Below are 12305 nucleotides of genomic sequence, written 5' to 3' on the forward strand. Positions count from 1 at the left end.
GCGTGTGGACGAGGTGGGGGCGGGACTTCCGGACCGTCCTCCTGGGATCCCGGCGGCTCGGGGGTCGGCCCTCATCCGAAGGACTCGATAGCTGGGTGGGGCGGTCCTGAGGAGAGCCCCTGGCGGCAGGGCCTCGTGGTCTCAGAGGATGTGGCTTGTGCTTCTCCCAGGAGGAGTGGCTCGGCGCCTGCTGCGTGGAGGTTGGATGTGGGGGAACTTGGCACCTGTGGCCCCGGGGTGGTCGGTGTGGAGTAGAGCGGGAGGCACCGGCCGAGCGGGGCGCTTTTGTAAGCGCGTCTCAGATCAGGACACCCCTCGCAGGTCCGTCTGCTTGGGCGCGTTCCCTGAGATGTGTGGCCCAGGCTGGAGAGACGAGTTGCTCCTGGCTGAGCACCGGGGAGCCGCCGCGGGTAGAAGCTGCAGTGAGGAGGCGTGTGGGAGAGGCTTCGGCCTCAGCGCTTCCGGCCCCAAAGCAGCCCAGCCGAGAGAAACCCAGCAGAGGCGGGCAGGGTAGGGCCTCGTGGCGAGGCACTGTGCAGTCCACGTGTCAGAGAAGCCCTCAGTGTGCGGGGAGGACGGGTCCCCGCCAGCGCCGGCCTCCTCCAGCACCGGGACGGGGAAGGCCGGCAGGAGCGCCGCAGGCTGGGAGACCGCTCACCCCGGACTGTACGGCAAGTGGGAGGGAGCCTACGGCCGCCACATCGGGGCAGGTCTGAGTGCAGGTAACCCCCGCCTCTTTCAACGGCGGAGAATCCACGCTGGAGAAGAGCCTTATGAGTGCAGCCACCGTGGGAAGGATGCATTCAGCGAAGGATACACGCTTGTTTGGCACCAGAAGGTTCACAGCAGAAAGGCCTGGGACTTCCCTGGCGGTCCGGTGGTTAGGACTCCGCGCTTCCAGTGCAGGGGGCACGGGTTCGATCCCTGGTCGGGGAACTAAGATCCCCGCAAGCCAAAGGGCGCAGCACCGCCCCCGCCCCCCCAAAGCCTGCTGAGTGCGGTAATATCAGAGAACCTTTAGTGGCATCTTTAAGCTCAGTCGGCATCAGAAAGTTTATACTAGAGAAAGTCCCTTTGAATGCATGGAATGAAAGCACTTTGCCAAAGGTGTGCTCTGATTTACACTGGAAAGTTCACAGCCCAGAAAAGTGTTAGGAGTGCAGCAAACGTGGGAAAACCTCCTGCCAAAACGTCAAGCTTGTGCTGCATGGAAGTCTGTTGAGTATGCCCAGTGTGAGAAAGCGTTAAGCTGCAGGTCCAACCCCATTCACCCCTGGCAGGTTCACCCTCGAGGAAGACCTCATGGATGCAGAGATGGAAGGCCTTCCACCCAAGAGGCTTCTTCATTTAGCAGCAGAACATTCGCGGTAGAGAGGCGTGTGAGTGCAGCCGATGTGAGAAAACCTTCAGTCAAGGGCCTCACCTCGTAAAGCGTCACGAAGTTCATGCTGGGGAAATGCCTTAAGTGTGCAGGGAACGTGCTCTCTCCTCGCTCAGCGGAACAGGACGCGTGCCAGAGGTGAGGTGAGGGAGCCTCTGTGAGGATGTCCTTGGCTGGAAGTTGAGCTTCAGAGGGTCAAATGGGATGTTCCTGATGAGTGCTAGGTGTGTGGGGAGCTTTCGGGTGCTCTCACCTGCCCGGGGCCCTTGCCAGAGTTCTCTCGCTGTCAGTGCCCGTGGCAGAAGCCATCTCACCACTCTACCAGCTGGGAGGGACTCATCACCTGTCCTCGTTCCAGTCCCTGGAGGGACCCATGAGCAGCCTGGGCCTGTTGATGGGCCTCATCTCCTTCCTGACTAGTTAGGGCGTGGGTGTGACCCAGCATTGGCTAGGGGGACCTCAGCTGGGGCCTTTCTGTGGCTCTTAGGGATGGTTTACCTTTTTTCAGGGACACTGTTGGCCTCATGTGACTCGCGATGGATTTGTCCAGCTTCCAAGTCAGACTTCCAAGGGAACTGCCTGCCTCCCATTATTCTGCTGGGTGTGGAAATAAAGGCCTTGTTACTGAAGCCACCTTGAACCTGGGGATTTTGGCTTACTGTGTAGGGTGAGTTGAGAACAGGATTGGGGTCTGCCAGCATTAAGAGGGCAGGTGGGAAAGGGGAGAGACAGTGACAGGGAAGAACTCTTGTCTCCTTTTGGCTTAGTTTGTATTGCTGCCCAGGTCCTTCAGGGAATGACTGAAACTTAGTGGGCTTAATCGCATGGCCTGGAAAGCAGGATTTATTTTTGGACACAGAGATCACCCTGAGGAGGGGTGGTTGGTGTGACAGCCCCAGTGCATCTCAGAGCCGTATGAGTTTGGTCCCTTGTATCCAGGGGGTGTCGCACATTCCCCAGCACTGCTGAGGGGAAACTTTTTCCCGGCACCTCTCTAGGAGCCTCGTCTCTTGAAGTTAAGAGCCTGGTAGGCATGTGTCATCGACCATAAAACCTACAGGGGGCCTATAGGAGCCGGAATTAGTGCAGAAACACTAGGCGTAATAGTAGGGAACGGGAGAGTCTGAGTCTGGCAAAGTTAGGGGGCAGTGTGCCCCTTTTAAACACACATTCATAAGGGTGCTGGTAGCTCTGGCTCTGAAAAATGAGAGTGTACAGAAGTTCTCCAGGCCTCCAGACGCGTGTCTCTCCAAGCTTCCCGTCAGCAAATAATCTGAAGCTTCTGTAGTGGTTACACCTACTCTAGGGCTGAGAGGTTCACTGGGTTTCTGGGCTGCTGGGCCAAGGCTGGTGGGCAGGAAACCACCTGTTGGCGTGCCAGAGAGATTCGCTAGGAAGCTGCTTGCAGGGGGTTCCGTTGAACCTGGTGGGAAGCTGGCGGGAGCAGGCCGGACTCGCGGGGAAAGCTGGGAGGCTGCCTGTGGGGAAGTTGAAGTTTCTGGGAACCCCTTTAGGATACCTGAGGAGCTCAACCAGGAAGCTGCCTGCTGGGTGCCGCTGGCACTGCAGCAGGTATGCTCCACCGGTGTCTCGCATGCCAGCCAGGTGCCTAGGGGCTTAGAAAGAAGGGAAGCACTATGGAACTGCGGAGAGGACCCCCCCCTCTTCCCGGCATCCCTGCAGCACCCTCTCCTGACCAGCGTAACATTGTTCCAGTTCCAGTATCACGGCTGAGCAGCTGGGATTTGGGAAGGCTTGGGGGAGGGGTCTCAGACGCAGTCTCTCCTGCAGTCAGGGGGTCTGGCCTGTGAATTGACTGGGTCTGAGAGCCGGGTGAGAGGCAGTTCCTACCCACAGTTGTGACTCAAGTCAGGCTTTTGGCTCTCAGGCCTAAAGGGTTGTTTTTTTTTTTTCCCCCCTGTTCAGTGAACCACTGTTAAAGATCCCTGGGGACCAAGGTGTTTTGATTGCGGGCACACATCTGCTGTCTTTCTCGGTGGATGCACCCCCCTTGCCTTTGGTGGTCGATTCCTGCCGTTCGCCCTCTGCTCCTCTGGAATCCCGTCATCTCCATTGAGATTGGGGAGCCCACCTCGGTGGCAGCATCTCTACCATCGTGCGTGCCGTCAAGGAGAACAATCCCGAAGCTTTCCAAGGATGTGAGTGCGCCTTACTAATGTGTTTCTCGGTGCCCGAGTGAAAGGAACGTCTTCTGGGTCTTCCAGAAGTCTGTAGCTGGGAGGTAGGTGGACAGGTCACACGGGATGAATCCAGTCCAACGTTCCTATCTCCCTAGGCCTTTGGATTCCCTCCTGCATTCCAGGGAAGCTCTGGCATCTCAACCTAGCTAAATGTAGGCCATTTTTGAGGATAAGTCTCAGTCAGACAGTCCGATGTGTTGTTTAGAAACACCTCCAGCTGCGCAAGTGAGTGCATTCAATCTGGACTCTAGTCCCTTTACCATCATCCATAGATTTGGCCTGATCTAGTGTTACAGTCCACCCTCCGTGGTCTGACACCCTTAGACTCCACTGCACACGTGTTTCCCATGTTTCTGGTATATGTTAGAAGAGGCTTGCTCGTTTTCTAGGTGGGTAAGCTAGTCTTCCCGGAGCATTGTGTATTCCTGTCCCACTGGAGCACGCTGTGCTTTGACCTGAGTCATGTGTCTGCTGGTAACAGGGGGTAGTTGTGCTGGGTCTTGAGAATAGGTGTCCCTTTTCAAGGCGTCTCCCCTTGGCAAGGGTGTCACCGGATTTTCAAGCAAAGGAAGGTGCCACGGACAGACGACCTCTACTGGTGAGGGAGGCTTAGAACAATTTGGGGTTGTAGGGTGATCCGTTTCCCTGGATCTAACCACATGTCCCCACTCCCAGGTTCATGCTCCCCCCCTTCCTCAGTCAGTGCCTGACTTTCCCTTGAGATACGGTGAGACTGAATCTAGCTGTTCACAAGCAATACAGTGAACTTTCCTGTATGATTTTTAGCAATGTCAGCCCTGTGACTGCAGGAAAAGGAAGAGGTTCTTTATTGAAGTATTCTGGTTCTCATATTACTTGTCCTGAGAGTTAAGTCGCCATGACTTGTCATTTTCTCTCTATGTGCACTCGAAGCTCTGTCCCATACCGTACTGCCTCTAGTCATCTTTACTACCATTTAAAAAAAAAAAAAAAAAGGGTTCAGTAGAGCCACAGACACTCCAAGTCACTTGCTTCACTCAGCACTTCATCACAAGCAACCAAAGGCGATGGCTTGATTAATTCTGATGCTGGCGCATGCGGGCATGCCACGGATTACTAGCTTCCCATTTCCCGCTGGCAATGAGCTCAACACTGCTTAAGCTTGAAGTCACAACAGATCAGTTCCCAGATCCCACTCTGCAAGTCCGTCTCCTGTGATCACTGCCGGTGCCAGTTCTGTATCAGTCAGGGTCCAGTCCAGCAGACAGTCACCGCACAATAATACGAGCGAGGAAGGTTTGAGATAAGGATTGTTGCCTATTTCCAGGGAGAAAAAAGAGCATTTGAAGGAATACCCCAAGGGAGAGTACCCACGGAAGGAACAAGTGTGGAAGGCAGGGAGCCCTCCCTAAGGCTGAATTGACACCTTGTTGGAGATGGTGTTGTTTTAACTCAACAGACAGACGGCAGAATAGAGTTCACAGGGTTGATCTGGGCCAGAGTTGGTCCGTATGACTGATGGGCGAGAACTCTGAGCTAGTGGAAGAAGGGACCCTCCATCCCCAGCGCCCCCCGCCCCCGCACTGGGGTGCCCATGTGATTCACCTGGAAGCTGCCCTGGGGAAGGGAGGTGCCGTCAACTTTGCTTAGAAGCCTGCTGGGTCGTGGCTGGGCTTGCTGGTGAGCTGCTGAGAAGCCCTCCAGGGAGTGCCCTTGAACCCTCTGGAAACTGCTTACAGGGGTGCCACTGAGCTCCCCACCAGGAAGCCACCTCAGGTGCCCTGAAGCTCACTGGGAGGCGAGCTCCTGGGTGCACAGCGCTCCAGCCAAGCGCCCGGGAACAAGGAGGAAGGAAGGCACCCAGAACCAGGAGGAGAAACTGGCTCCTCCGGTGCCCCTCCAGCTCCCTCTACTGACGGAGCCTGACATTGCGCCAGCTGCGAGGAAGACGTGGTCTGGACCACAGCAGGACGGTGGGAAGTGGGGTCAGGGCTGAGAGGCCACGCATTTACCACCGGCACGACCAAAGTCATGTTATGACGCTAGCGCACCCTCGATGGCAAAACCCAGCAAGGACAGCAGGAGAAAAAGAATACTGGTCTGTGTCACACGTGCATGGATGCAAGATGCTAAAGAAAACTCAGAAAACTGGATTTAGCGATATATAAACTATAATGCATTAAGACAACCTTGGGTTTATATTGGTGTCCGCTGGCTCTCCACCGAAATCGGTGCTCTTATTTCATAGTATGGGGCTGTCACTGCGAAGCACCCAGCTGTGACCAGGTGACCTCATCAGTGGAACGCTGCCTCCAGGCTAAGGCTTTTAGGAGGAGAGCACGTGGGCCTCCTCCCCGTCTCTTTCCCCTTCCGCTTTCCGCTTTCCGGGTGCAGACGATGACCGGCCCTTGGGGATGGAGGAGTTACAAGGTGGAGGCACGTGAAGAGCTTCCCGCCAATCCAGCTACCATCCTGGGCTAGACAGGTGATAAACTTGCCATGTTTTCAGCTAGTGCCCACTTCGCCATAGGTATGTATGTGTGTGTGTGTGTGTTTTAGCCTTACCCAGCCATATTTGTAAGTTATGTAGTTCACTATATTTACAGCTTATTAAGGGATAAAGATGATATGATCATGTTAACAGATGAAGAAAAAGTGTTTAATAAAAAAACCCTGGCAACTAGGAGTGGAAGGGAATGTCTTTGTTCTGACACAGGTTATTTATAAAAAACCCACAGCAAGCATTATAACTAAGGGTGAAAAATTAAAAGCTTTACTTTTGAGTTGGGTCCACTAAGGCAGTTAGCAGCCAAACAAAATGAACAAATGATATAAGAATTAGAAAGGTGAAAACAACTTATCTGACAATGTAGAAGTGTAGTGTAGAAAATCCAAAATTACTTACAGGTACATTTTTAGATTAATAAGGGCGTTTTTAAAGTTGCTGAATACATAATCAACTATGAAACCAATTGCATTCTGTGCACCAAAAACAGAAAATTAGAAATTAAGACTTAAAAAGATACAATTTACAATGGCATAAAAACAAGTACACAGGAATATGTATAACAAAAGACACGTAAGAAAACTTTGGGAAACGTGGGAGAAGAACCAAATAAGGAGACTGTAAAAAAGGTGTCAAATTTCTGCACGTTGACCTGTAGAGTTAATGCAGTGCAGATAAAGATCCTCACATGTTTCTTTTTGAATTTGAAAAGACAGTTCTAATAAGTATATGGCAATGTAAAAGGATGAAGCTAGTCAACAGGTTCTGGAAGAAAAAGGAGATGCTGAGAGATCTTGCTCTACCAGATTTCAAGACTTAGTATAAAGCTAAAGAGAGAGAATGGGACTATGTACAAGGGGAGACAAATGGCCAGAACAAAGAACCAGAAATAGATCAATGTGCACGTGTTTGTGCTTGATTTACGATGAAACAGACACTGCAGAACAATGGGAGAGATGGCCTGTTGGGTAATAATGTTGGGACAACGGGGGCCCGCGGTCACCCACACACGGAAGTGGAGCTCCCCATTTCACCACACTAAAAAGTCCGTTCCAGGCGCATTTACTGAGAGACACGGGAAAGGCAAAAAAAAAAAAAAAATTGCAGATGAAATAGGGAAATCTTCATGACCTCAGAGTCTTAAAAAGACACAAAACTCGTAAGCCACAAAGAAAAGATTGATAAATTAATCTGCATTAAAAGGAAGAAGTTCTGTTCATCAGAAGACACTATAAAGTGAATGAAAGACAAATCACTGAGTGGGAGAAGATATTTGGGATGAGACAAAGGTCTTGCATCTAATAGAATAAGGGAATAATTTTCTACAGATCGATAAGAAGAAAAGACTGATAACTGAATAGAAATGACCTGAGCAGGCACTTCATAAAAGAGGAAATCCAAATGGCCAACAGACACATGAAAAGTGTTCCCACTTCGGTAGCAGTCAGGGAAAGGCAAGTAAAAACCGCAGTGGGAATCCAGTACATACTTAACAGATGGGCAAAAAGTCAGGAAGAGTCACTATGGTGGGATGTGAAACGGCGCTAGCACATTGGAGGGCAGCGTGGTAGTTTCTTAAAAAGTTAAACATACACGTACCGTAGGACCCAGCGATTCCACTCCTAGGGATTTACCCCAAAGAAGTGAAAACATTTGTCCATACAAAGACTTGTACACAGATATTCATATTTATTCATAGCAGTCCAAACTTGGAAAAATCTCAGTATCTACCAAGGAGAGGAGATAAACCGTGGTACACCCACATAATGGAGTACTACCCAGCATAGAAAGGAACAGACTAGTGATACCGCGACAACGTGAACTGTGAAAACACGCTCGGCGAGAGAAGCCAGACACGAGAGGCCACATGGTGTATGAGTCCCTTTATATAAAATTTTAGAAAATGCAAACCATGGTGACAGAAAGCTGCCCAGCCTTGCCTGGCGTGGGGCAGTGGAGGGGTGCAGGAGAGAGGGGTCACCAAGGAGCTTGTGGCTATGTTCACTGCCTGGAGTGGGGTGACGGGGTCCACGTGTGTCCGGTGTATCCATCTGCGCACTTTAAATGTGTGCAGTTTACTGTTAAGTCAGTTTATCCCTCTAGAGCTGTTAAAACCAAACCCCTTGTACTCAGTCAGCAAGAAGAAAAATAAGCCACACAATCCCATGCCTTCAGCATGATTGAAAAACAGAGTAGTACAAACTGCCAATTGCTTTTAAGTAAAACCCCACAAGTTTCCAGCGAACTTATTTCTCAAGTTCTGACTGCCGCCCCTGGTGGGTGTTCTGGCTTGTGGGGGGTCCAGGAGGGGTTCCAAGTCCTCCACTTCTAGCTCCATCTGCAGTCCCCTCCCCACTGTGGCCGAGGAGAGAGGCTGTCTCCACTGGGCGCGGTTCTCCTGCGCGTGCAGACGTTCCGCTCCCTGTATCTCCACCTATGGCCTCCCTGCCTCCCCCTCGCTGTTCGTGCCCCTGCCTCTCTCGGGTCTCTGCATACCACAGTCCCTTGATGCTGGCCACACCCTGACAGCTTCAGATGGTCCATGCAGGTCCCTGAAACGCCCTTGGCCTCCTAGGATGATGGCTCTGTTGCGCGTGGGGCGGAGGTGTGGCCTGGCAGACTCTGGAAGCCTGCGGGGGTGTGTTCGGGGCCCTGGGACGGGACTAGTGTCCCAGGAGGAGGGAAGTGGCTTTTCGAGAGTGTGCAGTCGTGAGATTCTGCGGGTGCAGAGTGGCTGGGGCGCTGGGGCAGAGGAGCAGGGGCTGAAGCAGGTTGGAGCACGAGAGAGTGCGCCGTGAAGATGAGTTTAGATTTTAGCCTGCAGACCTATGTTTCTCAGCGTGTGCCTTTGGGGGCCCCTCCAGGAAACACCAAAGAGGGCTGGCAAATTCATAAAGAAAACCAGTGGACCGGCATTGACTGCATTCCTTTCACACGTTTGAAGCGTGTGATAGATTATGGTCCTCGCAGGGGTCCTGGGCTTAACGAGCATATCCTGAAGGTTTCACAGGGCTGCAAAGCAAGGCTTGTGTTAGCTTCCGGGGGCTCCCATCCGGCAACAGAGTACAGTTTATCTGGGCTTCGTATTTTCATGTAACTTGTCAATTATTGTTTATGCTTAAGTTTTTATCTTAAAAATTCTTTCTATTGTGTTGTGATAGCCAGAATAATGGCTCTCCCAAAATGTCCGTGCTCTAATCCCTGAAACCTGTGAATATGTTACCTAGTAGGGCAGAAAGAACTTTGCAGAAGGCATTAAATTAAGGATCTTGTCATGGGGAGATTATCCTGGATTTTTTCCTTCTAAGAGGGAGGCGGGAGGGCCGAGGTGGAGCTGTCACGACAAAGCAGAGGCTGGGGTGACGCCCCCGTGAGCCAAAGGAAGTGCGCCGCCTCTAGAAGCTGGAAAAGGCGAGGCGGGGCTTCTGGCCTTCTTGCCTGGGAGAACTCAAAGGGCTTAACTCAGAGCTTCTTTATCAAATATTTTTAGTTGAGGGCTTCCCTGGTGGCGCAGTGGTTGAGAGTCTGCCTGCCGATGCAGGGGACACGGGTTCGTGCCCCGGTCCGGGAAGATCCCACATTCCGTGGAGCAGCTGGGCCCGTGAGCCGTGGCCGCTGAGCCTGTGCGTCTGGAGCCTGTGCTCCGCAACGGGAGAGGCCACAACAGTGAGAGGCCCGCATACCGGAAAAAAAAAAAAAAAAAAAAATATATATATATATATATAAATATGTATTTAGTTGATACATGATGGGATGTGGAAGAATCTCTGTCCCCACGGCCGTGTCATCAAATAGTTTACTTTTGACTTGGATTTAGCCTTGATGTGCAGACTGTGAGTCAGCCAGAGACGTGTGCTCAGAACGTGTCCGAGGAGGGACAATTGGAACTTCTGGTCCTGTTTATTATTGAAAATTTATGCTCCAGGAGGATGGGAGATGTGCTGGAAAAGGTATGTGGGGACCCGTGCTGACAGCAAGTGGTGAGGAGGGCGCTGCTGCGTGGGTGGGGGTCCACACTCCCGCCACGCCGGCTTTGTTTGGAGCGGGCAGCCGGCCCTGAGGTTGGCCAGGAACTGCGGTGAGCACGTCTGCCGTGTGCTGCAGGCGGGCTTGCAAGGCTGTGGCCTGCACATCGATGTACACGGAGCTCCAGGGCAAGGTGCTCGTGGGTATAAACACATGTACTGGTGACACGAGTAAAGCCTATTCCGTGGTTTCAAGTGGCTTATCCTTGCGCCAAGGACAGAGGGCAAACGATTTAACGGGCTTTTTTACATGCATCAGGGATATGACCCCACTGTGAGCGTCGGGGAATGGTGGCCCCAGCACGAGGACACTGGCTATGACCCTTCTGGTCGGAGAAGGCCCTGGGCTCAGCCTGGCTTTCACCAGAAGCGCTGAGGCTCAGGGAGGAGGGGGCGTGGCCTGCCGTGGTCACGTCCCCCCCACGTGGCGGCGGGGACTGAGCCAGGGCCTCAGCTCTGCAGGTCTGTTTGCACCTGGATGTCGGTCTCAGTGCCTTTCCGGCCAAAGAAGAGGCCGTTCTTTGGGGAAGTAAGTTGCAGTAGCAACTGGTGTTTTCTGGGGAAACCGGTGCCCTTTGTTATGAAGGGGCCACCCATTCACTTGCTGTGTATCCTTGGCCCCTCGTACAGGGCCTGGCTTCCGGTAGGTGCCTCATAAATGCCGGTGAATGATGTATTTCAGCAAAAGTGAAATCATTTTGTGGATTGAAATAGCTTCCGGAGAGCCGCTTGCCGAGACCCTGACGTGCAGGCTGTCTGGCCCCAGGCTGTCTGGCCCCAGGCTGTCTGTGCACCAGTGGGTCCCTCGAGGCTCCCTCTCCCCCCGGGTCCCCTATCTGGGATGTCTGGCTTCACGGCCAGCAGCCCTGGGGAGGGGGTTTGGAAACTGTGCATTTATGGTTTTGAAACCCATACTATTTCAGCAGGAGCGTGAGCCAAGCTGTGGTGGGCTGTGGGTTCAAGGGCAGCTCTAGAACACCGAAGGGCCCAGGACATGGGAGAGCTCGAGTTTCATGGCCTATAAAACCCAAACCAGGGACTAACCTGGTGGCGCAGTGGTTGAGAATCCGCCTGCCAATGCAGGGGACACAGGTTCAAGCCCTGGCCCGGGAAGATCCCATGTGCCGAGGAGCAAGTAAGCCCGCGTGCCACAACTACTGAAGCCTGCGTGACACAACTACTGAAGCCCGTGAGCCCTAGAGCCCATGCTCCGCAACAAGAGAAGCCACTGCAATGAGAAGCCCGCGCACCGCAACCAAGAGTAGCTCCCGCTCGCCGCAACTAGAGAAAGCCCGTGTGCAGCAGGGAGGACCCAACGCAGCCAAAAATAAATAAATAAAGACACAAATTTATTAAAAAAAAAAACCAACCAAATGGAATTCCAGGTGTGCGAGATAAAACCACACTTAACTTGCAAGTAATGGCCAGGGTGGGCGACTTGAAGACAGACCTCGAAAAGCCTGGTGGACCAGTGTTGCCAATTTCAGCTCACTCCCACCTCCCCCATCCGTTGCTATGGCAATGCAGGGAAGACCCCCCAGGCCCATGCCCTGCACATGGCAGGGGTTCAGAGAACGTTGTGGAAGGGAAGGATCTGCTAAACAGGACTTGGGTGGGTGCACCTTGACCCCTTGCATCCCCTCCTGCCCCCCTTCTCCCCTCTGTCTTCTTCCCCGTGTCCACCCCTGGTGGCTCCTGCTCCAGCTGGGAGAGCATCCTGCCTCCTGTCTGCTCTGCTCCATCCTCCCCAACAGCTGGAAGGAGCTTTCCCGAATGTGGCTCCGCCTCCCATCTGCCCATGTAAATTTCGTCATCTCCAGCTCTGATGTGGCCCCGCTGCCCCCACCCCCACCTCCTGGTCACGCGGAACCACTTCGTTCCCCCCTCCACACACCCCCCCCCCACGTGCCATGCTCCTTCTCACAAGCTGTGCTGGAAACCCTCTTGGGGCTGACCCCGCCCCAAGATGCCACTTCTGCTGGGAAGCCTTCCCTTCCCTCCCAGCTAAACGGTGCCCCATGTGCTCCCCAAGGCCTGTGACCTCACCCCTAAACATTTGTCGTAAGGGTCTGAGTACAGGCTTTGGTCTTCACGTCTGCTCCGTGAATGTGTGTAGATCAGGGCTGGGGGCATGTGCTCAGGGAGTCTGCGTTATACAACCCCCCACCACAGCTGGCCTCTGCAGGGCGGTAGCTCTAAAGCTTTTTGTTTTC

The 12305-nt window shown here is 53.1% G+C and overlaps 1 long non-coding RNA gene across 2 annotated transcripts; it reads left to right on the forward strand.

Moving 5' to 3' along the window:
- Positions 1 to 6244, forward strand: LOC131751292 (uncharacterized). 2 transcript variants are annotated; one of them, XR_010839271.1, is made up of 5 exons: positions 1 to 200; positions 1281 to 1519; positions 1890 to 2048; positions 3308 to 3540; positions 4889 to 6244. It is a non-coding gene; the product is annotated as an uncharacterized lncRNA (long non-coding RNA). The 2 variants fall into 2 exon arrangements; XR_010839270.1 differs by having other exon boundaries at positions 8 to 200; positions 3308 to 6244.
- The last annotated feature ends 6061 nt before the right edge of the window (positions 6245 to 12305 follow it).

Source organism: Kogia breviceps, chromosome 2, assembly GCF_026419965.1.
Source record: "Kogia breviceps isolate mKogBre1 chromosome 2, mKogBre1 haplotype 1, whole genome shotgun sequence".
In the NCBI taxonomy this organism is placed as follows: Eukaryota; Metazoa; Chordata; class Mammalia; order Artiodactyla; family Physeteridae; genus Kogia; species Kogia breviceps.